The sequence below is a fragment of the Cavia porcellus genome, unplaced genomic scaffold, assembly GCF_034190915.1.
Source record: "Cavia porcellus strain 051 isolate PalLab524CR breed Dunkin Hartley unplaced genomic scaffold, mCavPor4.1 scaffold_15, whole genome shotgun sequence".
Lineage (NCBI taxonomy): Eukaryota > Metazoa > Chordata > Mammalia > Rodentia > Caviidae > Cavia > Cavia porcellus.
In genome coordinates this window covers 68,203,482-68,219,406 of record NW_026947498.1, presented here as the reverse complement: position 1 = coordinate 68,219,406, position 15,925 = coordinate 68,203,482, and the positions used below count along the sequence as shown (strand labels likewise).

General features: G+C 41.7%; 1 non-coding gene across 1 annotated transcript; it reads right to left on the bottom strand.

Annotated features, from left to right (window-relative positions):
* Positions 1 to 15,546: 15,546 nt before the first annotated feature.
* LOC111756670 (U1 spliceosomal RNA) lies at positions 15,547 to 15,710 on the bottom strand. The gene has a single exon (XR_002791092.1). It is a non-coding gene; the product is annotated as a U1 spliceosomal RNA (small nuclear RNA).
* Positions 15,711 to 15,925: the final 215 nt, after the last annotated feature.

Genomic DNA, 15,925 nt, shown 5'->3' with positions numbered 1-15,925 from the left:
TATGAAACCAGGACTGAGATAATAATCAGCTAGGGTCCAGCTCTTCCAGCACCCTATAAGCTGGTCTCTGTTATTTTGTGAACAGACCCATCTGCTCCACCTCCTCAGAACTGGGCTCCCCTCAGTTTCTCATATGGAAGAACTTTTCCTCTTTGTTGGGAAACCAGCTTGGATTTGTCAGAGCTCTGTTCCCCTTTATTTTCCAATTAAAGCTTTTGCCTATCAGTTCAAATGATTGCTTCGGTTTTAAGGTCTATTATTATTAAAGCAGGACTTTATAGTAGTCGGGCTCAAGGGTCATCTTATGTATTTATGTATTCCATGGTACTAGGGAGTGAACTCAGGACTTTAACACTAAGCTACCTACCCAGCTTATTTATTTATTTATTTACTTTTGAGTCAAGCTCTCCTTAAGTTACCAAGTTGCACAGGGTGATCTTCCTGCCTCACACTCCTAGCATGCTAATCCATAAATTAGCCACTACATTTTCCCCCTGCTATTATTGGGAGAGAGAATCCTCTCCCTCAGTTTTCCTAGTTTCTTTAGTACTAAGAAGTTGATAGAGGAAGTAACCTTTAAAAGGAATTGAGGGTACATACCTTTAAACTGTTCAGTCAGGAAGCATGTCAGGATGCAAATCACACAGAGCCTAGAAGATTTTCCAGAATAGCCACCACAGGTCCCAGTAGAGCCCTGATCCAGGAGGGGAGAAAATATCAAGACCCCCACCAGAAAGAGCCTCCCATAAGATCTGAAATCACTTGCTTGAAATTTTCCCGTAACTGGTGGGAGATTTCTCTTATTATGCCTGACTTGTTGGCATAGTAGCATCACACTCCCTCTAGGAAGAAGCAGGTACCTCCATGCTGAGTTGTCAGGAGATTTAGGACCCTGCAATTTTGGAGCACAACTCTAGTCAAAGAATCTGTTTGGTCTTGGAATGTGTCTATGGAAGTATGTGTATTAGCAAATGGTTCAGCAACCTGAACACTTAGCTGTGAGTACTGTTGTTGACTTACACACATAACTGTGGCACTGACTGTCAAATTCCCTATTATTGTCATCCTAGCCAGTAGGGTCATTATCAAAGCATCATGTTTCTGACATGACCAATTGCTGTGTCCTGGACATCATTTCCCTGAATAGACAGACAGGCCAGGTACCAGAAAAGCAGTGCACAAAAACTCCTTTTGGTATTATTAACACTGGATGTATCACATCCAAACCAACGAAGAAAGTCTGAAGGGGGTCACAAGGGAAATGGAGGGGACACTCAGCACATGTTTACAATCAGTAGAGACATTTTGATCCTTAATGGAACCTAGGAATCAGGAAGTGTATTTTCATATTATGGTAGGATGTGGCTGAAGTTAGTGTTCAAAGAGCAGCAATAGAATTGAGTTCAGAATTATTTTGAGCCCTACAGCTTGTAGGAAAGGATTGAAAGAAGAATAAAGAGCCAACAGCCTTTGCCTAAATGTGTGTTTATAGCCTGAAGGACTCAAAGGGTATTACTGACCAAACACAGGTGATCAGGATTTGGAGATCCTGTATAATTGACAACAGGTGCAGCGACCAGTGGGCACACAGGTGCCCTTGGAAAAGGAATCTTAATGCATGACATTGGTGCTGGGGTACCTAAGGTCTTTATGATTTTTGGAACAAGCCATGGGTCTACTCTCCATTTACCCATTTGGACACTTATCTGGTGACCTAAGGACCAGCTTTGATGAGGATTTGCAATAAAATATTATGAATGGTTACGTGTTCTCTTCTGGCAGTTTGGACTGGAGGACAGCTGAATCAAGAGGCCATTTTCATTTTCAGCGCAGTCTATGGCACAATCCCACCTGGGGCAGAATGTAGACGAGAAATGCTTTTTGGTTTGATGCCATCCTGGACAGACATACACATTAGTGTAATGCTACTCATGTTCCCAGTCCAAACCTCCTCATCTTGAGCTATAGTGATGGTTTTCTCAATTTGGGGCCTCATCCTGAACTAAGCATGCATCAAAATGAAGGAACACTTTAGACTAGGAGAGGTCCCATTTAGTGTGATTAAGAACTAGAATGAGATTCATATCATAAACCTGGATCTGGAATTCCTAATGCCCTGAATTTTCATATACTCCTAGGAGGTTTAGTCAGATCTATAGGAGGGCCATCTTTACCTCAGTTGTAGGCAGCTAAAAGTTAGTAACCCAAGAATATATTTACAGCAGAGAACAAAAGCAACCTTTCTATGGAGTTTCCAGTCTGCTGGAGCTCCAGCTCAGAGAATAACAAATGCTGTGATTAATAGGAAATATGGAAACAAATCAGGCACAGTAACAATATATTGAAATTATAACTTGATAAAGCAGATCAAGGTACATGGTATAACAGTTACATAAATATAGAAGAAAGTAATGGCAATTTTGTGGGGAACCATCCAGTTCTCAGGGGATATTGCCCAGAGTCCTATAGCAAGTGTGAAAATTAAGGAGAGAAGGGGAATTAAAACCTAAACTGAGTAACAGGACATAAGTCAATCAGGATGGGTACTCCAGCATATGTGTCCATTCAATTTTCAGTTATGCATTGACTTGGCAGCTTCCCGACTGGCATGGGCAAAGCTTTGATTATGGTGTTTCTTCAAGGTAATCTTTAGAAGATTTGACTCATCAGGGCAGGCCTTCCAGTAATCATTACAATTAGCATGCTGAATCCTGTAGTGATGAATCCAGAGCTGGATCCCTGCCATTTTTAGTTTGAGGCCTTTTTAGTCTTAGTAGTGAATGCCTCTGGCCAGCCAGAAGAAGTGCAAACAAGGACCAGCAAATACTTGGAGGCTTGGCATGGCTTAATTTCAGCGAAGTCTACTTGGAGATCTTCAAAAGAAGACAGTCCTGTGTATTGAGTTCCAGGTGGTGGTCTAGGGCATGTAGAGGCCTCAGTCCTTGCATAGATTTGATCTATTTTCCTAACAGTTACACAAATTGCTGTTAGTTTTGGAATATAATAGTACTGACCCATAGTTGGGCCATAGCAGCTTTTTCTTCACGGGTAATGTCGTGGTGCTTTACTTAGGTTAGGTTAGTTCTTTTGGAATGTTCATTTGACCTTCTGACAAAGTCCAGATGCCATTTGGATTCACATTAGCCCCCCTCCTGTGTTTTATTTTCTCTTCAGTGTAATGGAGAGGGCTTTTTTCAACAGTTTTTGGTGGGACTTAATGTAGTACTTCCATGTTCTGAATCAAATCATTGTCCTCTCAGGTTGAGGCCTCAGCAGACAATTTTGTGGCCTTCTTCATTTCATGATTACCAAGAGTAACAGTGCCTTTTACTTTCTGGTGTCCTTTGCAATGGGATAACAGCCACCTTTTTAGGCTTCTAAATTGCAGTGAAAACTTGCGAGATTTTATCTTTGTTTTTCAATATGTCAGCTTGTATAACATCCTGTGGACATGAGCTGTGGTGAAAGCATACTGGGAATCTGTGTAAATATTTACCTTTTTGTCCTTTGCCCGATTGAGGGCGTATATGAATGCCCAGAGCTCAGCCTGTTGAGCTGATCAATTTTATGGAAGAGGTCATCTAGGGGCATATCTTTAGTGGTAAAAACAATCTAGTTGGCTCCGTACTGTCCACTTTTAACAGACTTCCATCCATGAACAAGGCACATTCAGCATCTGTTAAAGTCTCCATTTGGAGGTCAGGCCAGCTAGAATTAGAGTTCATCTGTCAAGGAAAGACAATCATGGTCCTGCTGTCCAAGCTCTGTGAGCAAATAGGTGGCTGGATTTAAAGTTTTACTGGCTGGAAGGTGAGTCAAGGATTCCCTACAAGCAGACCTTGCTACTGTGTGATGTGGTTATTTGAAAATCGTCATTGTCCTCAACCATTGAGAAGCTCAAGGTCAGCATGTGGCACCTGGACAGTGAAGTTTTATCCCAAAGTCAATTTTTTGCCTTCTTAATCAAGAGGGTAGCTGCTGCAAGTGCCTACAAGCTGGAAGGCCAACCTTTTGATCATGAGTCTATTATCTTAGGCAGTTGACCAGTTTCTCCCATGTTCCACTGTTTGGGATAGGAGCCCTGAGGCAACATGCTGCCTTTCATCCACAAGGCAGGAGTGAATCCCCTCTGGAATCTGGAAAGCTAGAGCTGAGGCCAGAGCTCTTTTGATTGTTTTGAATATCTCAGTTTCTTTCAAAGTCCAATTTATTGCATCTCTTTCAGTCATAAATTGGGCTGGCTTTTTCACCATATCCAGGTGTCCAAATTTGGCAGCAATCTGCTGCCACCAAAAGCTCTCTGAGGTTCCTTTTGCAGTCAGGCCACAGCATGGAGTGAATGATTTCATTTTTTTCTAGGCCTAGGAGTGGAGCCCCTTTCATCTTGTTTTGCCCCATTCAAAGGCAAAATGAAGGTGGCTGGTGGGGCTATTCCCAGGCAGAAGAAAGCATCTTTCAAATCCACACATGTGAACCGGCAACTTCAGGAGGGAGAAGCCTCAGTAAGATGTATGGGTTTTGGACTGTTCAATATAAAGTTATAATGGCTGTGTTAACGGGGCAGAGATATTGTATTGGCCTACAATCTCCATTAGCCTTTTGACTGGCAGTACTGGAGTATTCCAGGGTGACAGATAATCTTTCAGGACCCCAAACTGCCTTGGGCAAGCTATGTGAGGTCGGATGCCCATTTGAGCCTTTCGAGACACTGGATACTGTCTTAGGGTAAAAGGAGCTGCAGTTGGGTTCAGTTCAACTGTTGAAGGGGCATGTTTTATGGTGAGCCTCAGTGGTGAGTCATTTGTTTATACATCAGTAAACATGCTTTTAAATACTTCATAGTTATAGTCTTTCAGTATTTCAGTTATAGAGTTTTACAAAGAAAACTTGAGATCAAAGGCTGTACATATATCAGATAACAATCATTACACTATTTTTGCAACACATTTAAATGTCTACCTGATAACTCAATAGAGTAACATACAGCATATATATCACAAAAAAAATTTAAAGGTTGTTATTTGACTGGTAATCTCATGTTGATTTACCTCGGAATTTTAAAAGAAACTACTTGAGCTCTTTCAAATTAACAAGTTTCACATGTTTTGGTTACTTTTCTCTTATTGCTGAGATAAAATACCCAATGCCCAAAATTAAGAAGGAAAGGTCTATTTAGCTCACAGTTTGTGGAGGTTTCAGCCTATAGCCAGTTTAAATACACTTGAAGGGTAAGAAGTACCAGATTGATACATGATTGGTTCCATGAGTGAAGTTATAGGTTTGCCAAGCAGGCTTGTTCCAAACAGTTTTACTTAAAAGAAATTGTTAATCATAAAATAGGTACAGTCTAGGAAGAGGGGATTTGTGCAGGGCAAATGAAGTTGAAGGTGTTAACTGGATACTCTGTACCAGGCTTAAAATCCTTGAAGCAAGCTAAAAAGCAAAAAGGATAAAAAGATAGATATGATTGCTGAGCACAGTTATGCTGAATCTTCTCACTGTCTGGAAAAATAGTTAGGCACAGACTGTCAAGGACAACCATGTGAAGAAACAAGAGTGTAGTCAGAAGCTAGTAGTTGATTTTAACTATACTATAAAACATTATAATTGGTTACAAGTTTGTTAATCTATAAATTTGCCCTTACATCTCCCCCTGTTCTTATTGGGAAGTAGAATCCTCTCCCTCAGTTTTTCCAGTGTCTTTAGTACTATTAGTTGGTAGGGGAAGTAACCTTTATGAGAATTTGGTGGTGCATAGCTTTAAGTCATTCAGTCTGGAAGGTGTTTGGATGTGAAGATGCAAAGTCCCAGAAGAAAAATTACCAAAATAGACACCATAGGTCCTAGCACAGCCCTGGTCCAGGAGAGGAGAAAAATCTCAAGACCCCCACCCCACCAGGAAGAGCCTCCTGTAAGATTTGGAATTCCTAGGTTTGAGAACTGGCAGAAGTTTCTCTTATTCTGCTTGATGTGGCATAGTAACAGCATTCTCCCTCTAGGAAGAGGCAGGTACCTCCATGCTGAGCTGTCAGGAGATCTAGGACCCTGGGATTCTGGAGCACAGCTCCTACCAGAGAATGTATTTAGTCTTGCAGTATTTCTACTGAAGTTTACCTGTTAGCAAAATCTCCAGGAATCTAAGCTGTTAACTGTGAGTACTGTTATTGATTTGCACACATAGCTGTAGCACTGAGTGTCAAATTTCCTACTACTGTCATCCCTGCCAGTAAGGATATTATCACAGGATCATAGTCCTGCAGTGACACATGGACATGTGCAGGACTTCGCTGTCCTGGGCTCACCACACTCCTCTCCTTGAGAAACCACTAACCCACCTTCTGTCATCGTGTCTGTTTGCCATAAAGGGATCATCCCCTATGTTCTTTCCTTTTGTGTGGCTTCTTTTACTTGATGATTTTGAGATTTACCCAGGGTGTTGCTTGTATCAATACTTCATTCTCAATGAAAGGATTTTGCCCCAAATGGGACACTGTAGCCAGTGGGAGGCTGGGAGGCAGAACCAAGGGGCTCTATCTTGAGGTCACCTTTCCTGCCCCTAAGCAATTTACCAGGGTGCGAAATGAATTGCAATGGGCTACCTGTGCATCAGTAATGCCCCTTAGGAACCACCCCAAACCTAAGCTACATGTATGCCCCATACCACGTGTTGGGCGGAGAGAATGCCAGACCCCGGAGGTCGTGCAGTCTCCCTCCACATTCTTAAAATAAAGGCCACTTTTATTTCATACTTCTTATCTTTTTAGCCGTGCCGAAAATTCTATCAGATGGTTCCCTGTCACGCCGAAAATTCTATCACTCAATACATAATTAAGTAGGATTTTATTGGCTGTATTTTGTCAATTAATTTTTTGTTAGTAATCATAGGAACAGATACATTCTTAAACTTTTCCTTTTATGAGGTCCTCTACCCTCCTCCAATGTATTTCCCGTATTTCTTTTAAAATTTTTCCCATTTGGATTCTAAATTGATAAGCAGAATGGTGGTCAGGTGTACCCGATAGTAGGAGTAAGATGCTATTTCAGAGGGCCACCGAACTCTTATTTTCCCTGTCTTTATCAGGGCTGGATGAGAACCTGCTGGCAGGAGGAGCTGGTGAAGGTCTGGGGCTGAGGAGATTTTGTGAGTCCTTTTGTTGAAATGCAAGTAAGGCCAGGCCTGGAGGAAGGGCTGTGACCCCAGGAGAGAGAGGTGGGAGGCAGGAAAAGGGACAGAGAGCTCACGTTCCATGGTCCCTTTCCAGGGGATGTGTGTATGTCAGAAGTCCAGATGGGATGTGGTTCAGTGGTAGAGCTCTTGCCTTGCATGCACAAGTCCCTGGGTTCAATCCCCAGCACCACAAACACACGTGAAAAAAGACAAGACAAGAAAAAGAAAGAAAAAGAGAAGAAGGAAGGAAAAAAGGAGGAAGTCTCACTGCTTCCTGACTGCCGTGTTGTGAACTGTTTCTCCAGGTCCCTCTGCCATTGTGCCCTGTCTTGGAGCCACCCGACTGTGGACAGAAACCAGTTACACACTGGGAGCTAAAACAAACCTTTCCTTAATTAACTTGTGAACATTGGATATTTTCTTTCATCAAGGAGAAAGTAAGTAAGATGTTTTTCTATTAAATACAAAACAGGGTAAAATATGGATATATCCTAGCACAGAGATGAACATTGAAAACATCATACTAGTGAAAGAAGCAAGTTACCAAATGTCACATACCATGTGATCTCATATAGAAGAGGGAATCTTGGATTCTTGGAAATTACAGGGAATAGGAGGTTGATTAACTGAAGGCCCAAGACCTCACCTGCCTGGTGGGCATGGAGGGAGCTAAGATTTCAGTTAATATTAATTCTGATGCAATCTCTCCTGTGAAACAGTAATTCTGACTTTGAGAATATAAAGGCCATGTTTGTTTAAACAAACACGTGTAAAGATTTACTTAAAAAGGAAAGTTTCTTTACTCTTGATTACTAATAAGGATCATTCTTCAGTGGCCAGTGCAAAGAATCAGGCCACTCTGGAACAGGCCACTTCAAGTAACTCAGATCTTCCTCCTTGCTTCTGCCAGCCTGGTAACCGGGAAGCTGCAGAGCATCTTCGTTTTGTCCAGAAATAGGTCTCAGTACTTTTATGTGTACGTAACAGTGATCACCTACCTTAACCTTAGGAGAGAGAAAAAGCTGATCTATTCATCTGGATCCGCACCAAGTGGAAGGCCTATGGGTCTGTGAGGACTTATCTGCTGTTAGTCTTGCTGGAATGGCAGTTCAGATGTAGGACAGCATCCTTGGACTGCCCTCCGTAAGCCCACCATCATACTTACACAAAAAGCCAAGAAGTGAGCGCCGTGGCAAGAATCATATGACCTGTTTTTATTTACTGTATTTTCAAAATATACTTTGAGCACAAATGACAGTCCAGAGTTATATTTGTTTCAAAAATACGAGGAGCAGGATCAAGTGGTAGCCTGAATGTTTTGGTGATTCTGTTTTCTGACTTTCAAGTTAGGAAGTGGTTTGCAGCATTTATTTATTTATTCATTTGTTTGTATTTATTTGGTTCACAGGGCAGGCTTCAACCTTGGCAAACCTGACTACAGGCAGCACAATGATGCTCTGTCCCCAAATCCTGACTGTGTTCTTCTTACGTGACCTTTGTTAGTTAATTCACCTTCCCAGATCCAACTTTTCTCATGAGCCTCACAACAGCACTAGCTGATTCTCATCTCACTGATTGTTGGTGAACATTACCTGAGAGAAGACATGCCCAGCTCTTAGCACTGTGCCTGACTCAGGGTTTCACCCCCATTGTGCAGGTCAGAGGAGTAAGCTCAGAGGAGGAACTCTCTGTTCACACTGCTTTCAGTCAGGACTAGTAGAACAAGTCCAGCCAAGGTCAAACCTGGGAGGCTCTGAGACCACAGCCTTCAGTCCTGTCCCACACTGCCTCTTGATCAGTACCCAAGATGCACAGGACATCAGCTCACTAGCGAGACCTTCAACCCAGAGAGCAGCCCAGAGCAAAGGAGCCTACAACCAGGCTGCCAGGAGAGAGGAGGGACCTGGGGGCAGAGGCTGGAATGTTGGAGTTTTAGTGCTGGGAGGTGGGATGAGGAAGGATTGAAGGAGATAGGGATGAGGGGAGGAAGGAGAGACGGAGAGAAGTACTGGTGGGATGGAGGGGAGAGAGAGACAAAGAAAGAGGAAGAAGAAGAGGGAGGAGTGAGAGAAGGAGGAGAAAAAGATGAGTCAGGAGGTTGCTGGAGTAAATAACTAAAAACTTTATGTTTCTGTGTGTCCAAATTAAATGGAATTAAGGAATGACCTGGGTATTGTGCCATGAAAATAATTTTGACCATTTTTGCCAGTTAAATATTTTTATTAATATAATTGCAATATACTGCAAGCATGTACTAATAAAAATAAATTAAAAGTATTTATAATTTAAATAACTTTTTGCAACTCAAGAAGATTCAGCTTGTGGCAATCAAGTACAGTTGAAAGTTGTGGAATATTTAAATATTGTGAAAGTTACACTGGGAATACAGGTGTCTCACACAGTACTTTTACACAGTACTCTTACACCTGTACTCCCAGTGCTCTGAGAGGTTGAGGTAGGACGATCAAAAATTTGAACCCAGTCTGGGCAATTTAATGAGATCCTGTGTCAAAGAAAAAATGAAAGCAAAGAGTTGTGAATGTAGGTCAGTGCAAAAGCCATTAATTCAGTCTTGAAAACCAAAATAAGTAACTAGATAAAAAGAAAATATTTTAGAAGTCAATTTTCTAGCAATCTGAAAAAATTAACTGATCTAGTCCCAAAGGAAGAAAATACTTCTCTGTTGTCAAGGGGGACAGAAATCAGGCAATCACAAGGCATATTTGGGACAGTTACGAAGTCCTTTTCTATAATATTTCCCGAAATGAGAAGTTAAGAATCCACATAAGGGGATGGGAATTTATCTCAGTGGCCTAAGTGCCTGCGTGTCAAGTGCGACACCCTGAGTTTGATACCCAGTACCAAAAAATAAATAAATTAATAAAAAGACTCAATAGAATAATGTTTTCTGAATTCACAAGAATGGCATACAATCCTCTGCCACATTTGGGAACCTGTTACTAGTCAGGCATCATGCCTGCATTTTAACTGCAGATGATCCCTAGGGAACAAGAAATGTAGCAGCAAATGAGAAACCTATCTTTGAGTGCTAAAGTAGATGCCGAAGTCTAACCTTAATGAAGTAATTTATTCCAGCAACCACTTGACTTTTATATGGTATGGCTGTGAATTTTGGTAAGACTCATTTGCTTCTTCTTCAAGTTGTGGTTTAACCTTAAAAGGAAAACAAATTATCAAGCCTATATTAGATGCTATTTATATGATTTACAAATAAGGGAACCTCATGCTCCTAAATTGATCAAAGATGACAAAGATATCTGTGAGGTGTCTTTGGTATTTCAGAAAAAAAAAAGAAGGTAAAAACAGCAACTATCTTCAAGTAGAGTATACAGAACCGTGTGCGGTGATGCACGTGTGTAATCTCAGCACTCAGTATGCTGAGGCAGGCAGATCCACCAAGAATTTGAGGCCAGCCTGGACCACACGGTGACACTGTCTCAAAAAGAATCAAACAAACAAACAAAGAAATTTGTTACTTTAGGCTGAATTAAGGTCAAGTCAGTGTGGTAGTGCAATATAGTAACAGTGTGACTGGTGAAGCTCCAGTAGTTGTACGTCTTTGACTAATAGAAATCAGTAGAGTAATTCATTCTTAAATTTTCAAACAAATTATTTAAAATTATTAAAGAACATACACTGAATTGTTTCCCCTAGTATTATCATTTTACATATCCAAAAAATAATCATCAAAATTGGAAAATAAGCATGGTGTAATACTGATAAGCAATCTATAGACCTTTAAATTATTTTGCTTTTAGAGTGTTTTACCTGCTGTTCTCAAAATGTCCCTGTTCTGCTCCAGGATCCCACATTACATTTTATTGCGAAGCCTTCTAGCCCCTCCACTGTGGATTAATCCTAGGGTTAATTCTCTGTGGCTCGAGACCTAGAATAGCGGATTTTCAGTGTGTAGACTGCTGCTCCGTTTGTTTTGTCTGGTTCCCCTTATGTTAGGGGAACCCCCACATTTTTGGAAGGGGCAGCACAAACTGGGCTCACAGTGGCCCCTCTCAGGAGCTCCCCAATTCCTTACTGTTGATGTTAACACTTAGACATCTGCCAAGCTCACCACTATAAATACCGCTATTTTTGTAATTAATATTAATCTTCCAGGTAATGCATTCATACCATGGAACTATCTTTTTCCTCATGCTTCATCTACAATTGTAGAATCCATTGATGTTTCTTGCCTACAATACTTACTACTGTGGTATGGCATAAGATCAAATTGTGATTTTTTTTCCTCTGTCATTTCTCATATATTTGCTAATTTGAATTCTATTGTAAGGAAGATCTATCCCCTCTCTCCTATCCATGCACTGAATTATTTCTGTAGATTTCTTTTCTTCTATAGATTATAATTCTTTCACTTTTTTGGCTTAAATTGCCTTTGATTTTGCCATCTGGATCTTCTTCAAACTGGTGTTCTGACAACATAGTTCTGTTATCTCATGAGTACTTGCTTACTTTGACAGTACAATACAGTCTAGATTCCTCTTGGATTTTCTTTCTTCCTTCCTGGAATGAACTATTTCTCCTTGGAGCCCCAGCTTCTTTGTCCCTAGGTTCCACAGAGGGATGGTTCTAGGAGTCCCTGTGAACCATTAAATCCATGGTTGCTCAAATTTCTGGTAATATAATGGTATACAACTTGCATATAATCTGCACACATCTTTCTGTATATTTAAAATTATTTCTAGGTTACTCAATATCTGTATAAGAGAAATACTATGTAAATAGTTGTTAAATTGTATTGTTTAAGAAATGATACCCAGGCAAATAGCTGCACGCCTATAATTCCAGTGCTCTGGGAAACTTAGACCAGAAGGATAAAGAAGGCTTGAGCCAAGTATGGGCAACTTAGCAAGAATCCATATAAGGGGATAGGAATTTATCTCAGGGGCATAAATGTTTCAAAATGAAAAATAAAAAGTGCCAGGGATATAGCCCAGTATGAATTCCTTGGTTCAACCACTGGCACTCCTGTGTGTGCGTGCGCACACACATACATATACACACACACAAAAAAAAAACAGTCTGCATGTTCAGTGTAAAGAAATGTTTTTCTTTAAATATTTTTGATTCACAGTTGGTTGAATCTATGGATTCAGAATCAATGGATATACAGGGCTGCCAGTATTTATTTCTCACATTAAAATCCAACAAATTAAGATACATTTGACTTTGCTCCTTCTCTTTAATTGCAATCCTTTTCTCAAACACTGAATCATTAAAAACCTGCTTCTAATAATTCACAATGTATTTACTGGCTTGATCAGTTCTTGTATACAGATGGAATGCCTTTGTAACTGCTAATAATCGATAATCCTGTGAAAAATACATGTATGAACTGGAGTCCAGAATTTGTGTACAGTTCTTACAAAGCCTATGACACTCTGCATTCACATTGATTATCCAGGATAATCTTCTCACCCAACCCAAGCAGTGTACAAAGTCCCTGCACTACAGGTTCCAGGGATTAGGATGCAGGCATCATTGGAGGCCATTATTCTGTCCACCACAGGAGACAAAAGCTTAGATGCCAGCACTGCTGACCCAGGCATGAGAAGGGAGCCAGAGAGTCTGAGGCTCACAATGTAAACTTTAACTTTTTTTTAGGATTGCTCCTTCCTTTCCATGCTACTGGACTGATGTGCTGGAGTGCACTGTGATCTGTGACCCACCTCATGCTAAAAGCAAAGATTTAGGTTTCTATCAGAATGGAGAAGGTGGGTAGCTTCAGGTGTTTCAGGGTGGAGGATGGTGAGGGGAGGGTCTGGGGCTATCTAATTGTTTCTCAGCTCTGGTTGTCTGCAGAGCTCCTAGCTCTGGTCTTGTGCTTCAGTCCTGGCTTTGGTGTTTCTGAGGTTGCTAATCCCTGAAACATTTCAAGGCTCCATGGCTGGACTGGGAATACAGCCTAGGGGTAGAGAGCACGCCTAGCACACACAGCATGGGGTTGCAGCCCCAGCGCCGGAAAGATGTGAGCAGCTTCTGGCTTAGCTTTTCTGCTCCACAGATGCAGGGCCATTCAGATGGCTAGTCATTTTCCATTGGTTCTATTTTCCACCTTCCAAGTGTTGTTGCTGTCATTTAGGTGGAGTCTGTCTGCCTTCTGTTGTCTTTATGATTGCAAGTTTGTGCTTCTGTCCGCCAATCCTTCCCTAGCCTGTGGAGGTAAAGGGAACTATGTGTGTCCCGTATGTCTCCTTTACTGAGTTAGAGGCCTCTGCACCTTTCGCGAAAGCATTTCATGGCATCAGTTTGAATCAGGCCTTCAGGCTATCTCGGGCTCTCCTGAGGCCATCTGGCCCTGCCCATTACTGGTCTGACCTGGCAAATGCTGCTATGTTTATGCTTCACTTTCACTGCCAAATGGAGGCTTTTGCAGATGGAGCTGTCTGCGCCCTCTGCTGGAGCCAGATGCACTGCAGACAACCTCCCATTTCTCCTGCAGTCAGTCTTCAGATGGCAAGAAGGTGGCTGAGTGCCAGTGTGTGAAGAGAAGCAGAAGGAGAGGGGGCGCTGTCTGGCTCCGTCAACCTGACCCTTTTGAACGGCCAAAGGAGGGGTGCCCAGCACAAGGCACTCATTGGGTTAGGGCCTTTAACTTCACTGTAGAAATAAGGAACCCGTGGCTGTAAGGAAAGCTTGAGTGCTTAAGGTTGCAAAGTTAAGAGTCATAGTCTTTGCTATTTTACAGCCCTTGCTGATGATGTAAGTGTCTGAGATGAGATACTTCTGGTTTTTAGTCTTCTTGTCTTTACTGTTGTTGTTGTTGTTGTTGAATAGGGGATCGAACCCAGAGCCTTTGCATTGAACAATGTTCCTGGCCATTTTATTTTTAGACGGTCTCACTAAGCCATCAAGTTGCCAAGGCCGAGATCCACCTTGTTATTCTCCTGCCTCAGCCTCTCAGAGTGGAAGAATTACATGTATGCCATACCATGCCTCATCTTCTAATCATGTGTCATAAGTTTTTATTTGTATCTTTCTTATTAACTGATACAAATTTGTAACCTTACCATTGTATCCATAGATCACAGATCAAAAGTCCAGAATTTTCCACGAGAGGTGACTGACAATGATCTGTTTCATGCCCTACCGTCACTGGCACCTGGCAGACCGTGTGCCCTGATTTCTAGCTCACTGTATGTGGAAACTGCAGCCCTCCTCTCCTTTCTCATGAAGCACTGTGCAATGCTGGGTGCCATCTATGGAGCTGGGTGATGATTCCTGAGCTGGGCTGCAGGGAAATGTTCACAAGGGGAGCTTGTTAGTGAAACTGTCAGATTCAAAAAGGATGTGGCAGAAGATCCACCAGGGTGGGCACTAAGAGGAGGAGGAGGGAAGCCAGCTAGGCATGTGGTCAGGGCCCAGATATAAAAAGACAGAGCTTGTACTGAATCCAGTAGAACGCAGTAGGTTTGATACTTGGTCTCCAGTCATGGGGAGGAGGACATCAGAATGGTACCAGGTAGATTTATTCATGGACTGCAGAGGAGGAGATCAAGAAGTCACCAGAAGCTAAGACCTCCTGTGAGTCAGCACCATGCAAGAGATCAGTGGGGGAGAGCAAGATGCCAGCCCTCTCCTGTCAGTCGGTGCCATTTGCAGACTACAGGGGAGGAGAACAAGAAGTCACCAAGAAGCTAAGACCTCCTGTGTGTGGGTGCCATTTGTGTGCTGACGGGGGGGAGAGCCACACATCAGCCCCTTCCAGCATGTGGGCAGGGAGACAAAAGGAGCCAAAGTCTGCCCCCTACCATAAACAACCAGCTGATCTGGAGAAACACAGGATGTGATGATAGCTAATGAGGTCAAATACAATTTAATGGTTGTAGTGTTTACTGTTTCACTGACTTTGTAGGCCTAAAGCCAGTAGTTTGATAATCTATTCAGAGGATAACAATATGTAATGTAGCATGTATGGGGACTCTCCTTCTGCAGGTGGTGGTTATCATTAATTCCCTATTATCTTGTTTTGAAGTCCTGCATCTTTCTCATTTGGTTATGTTTGGCTGGGTTTTATTCTGTATTGTCTTGTTTGATTTGTTGTGTCTGATGGCATGGGCAGCTATTTCAAAGATGAAAAGATATATTATGGTTGGATTTACTATTATCTTGCTTTGAAGTCTTGTATTGCATTGATTGTTTTGTTTTTATTGGTTCTATTCTCTTTCTGTTTTGTTTGATTTTACTATGTGTGAACGTGTGGGCAGCCATTTTGAAGACAATAAGAGGCACTATGTTAACCATTGCTGACTTCCTATTATCTTGTTTGGAAATTCCATGTCACTTACACTGTCTTGTTTTGATTGGCTCTATTCTGTTCTATTTTGCTTTTTTTTTTTTAACAGGGGAGAGTGTGAACGCAATCCACTGCTACCACAAATTATGCAGTCGAGTTTTCCACATTTGGGGAAATTGCAGAGGTCAGAACATTTGGAGTGCAATGGGTGAGCTTCACCCTGGGAAAATCACCTTCGTGATCATGGTATCTCCCCTGCCAGGTAACTATATTATTTTGCTTGGTTTTATCTCTCTCTGTCTTAAAAAAAAAAAAAAGAATGGTGCCTGGTAAAACACATTTAATCCAGAGTTGTTCATGCATTTTTAAAAATTACTACAGAGCTGAAGGTCTGAGCCACATAGCACCTGACATCCAGATATTACCCCTAATCTGCAATAGGTGTTCAGAGACATTCAGGCTATGCAGAATGTCAGAGAAAATGG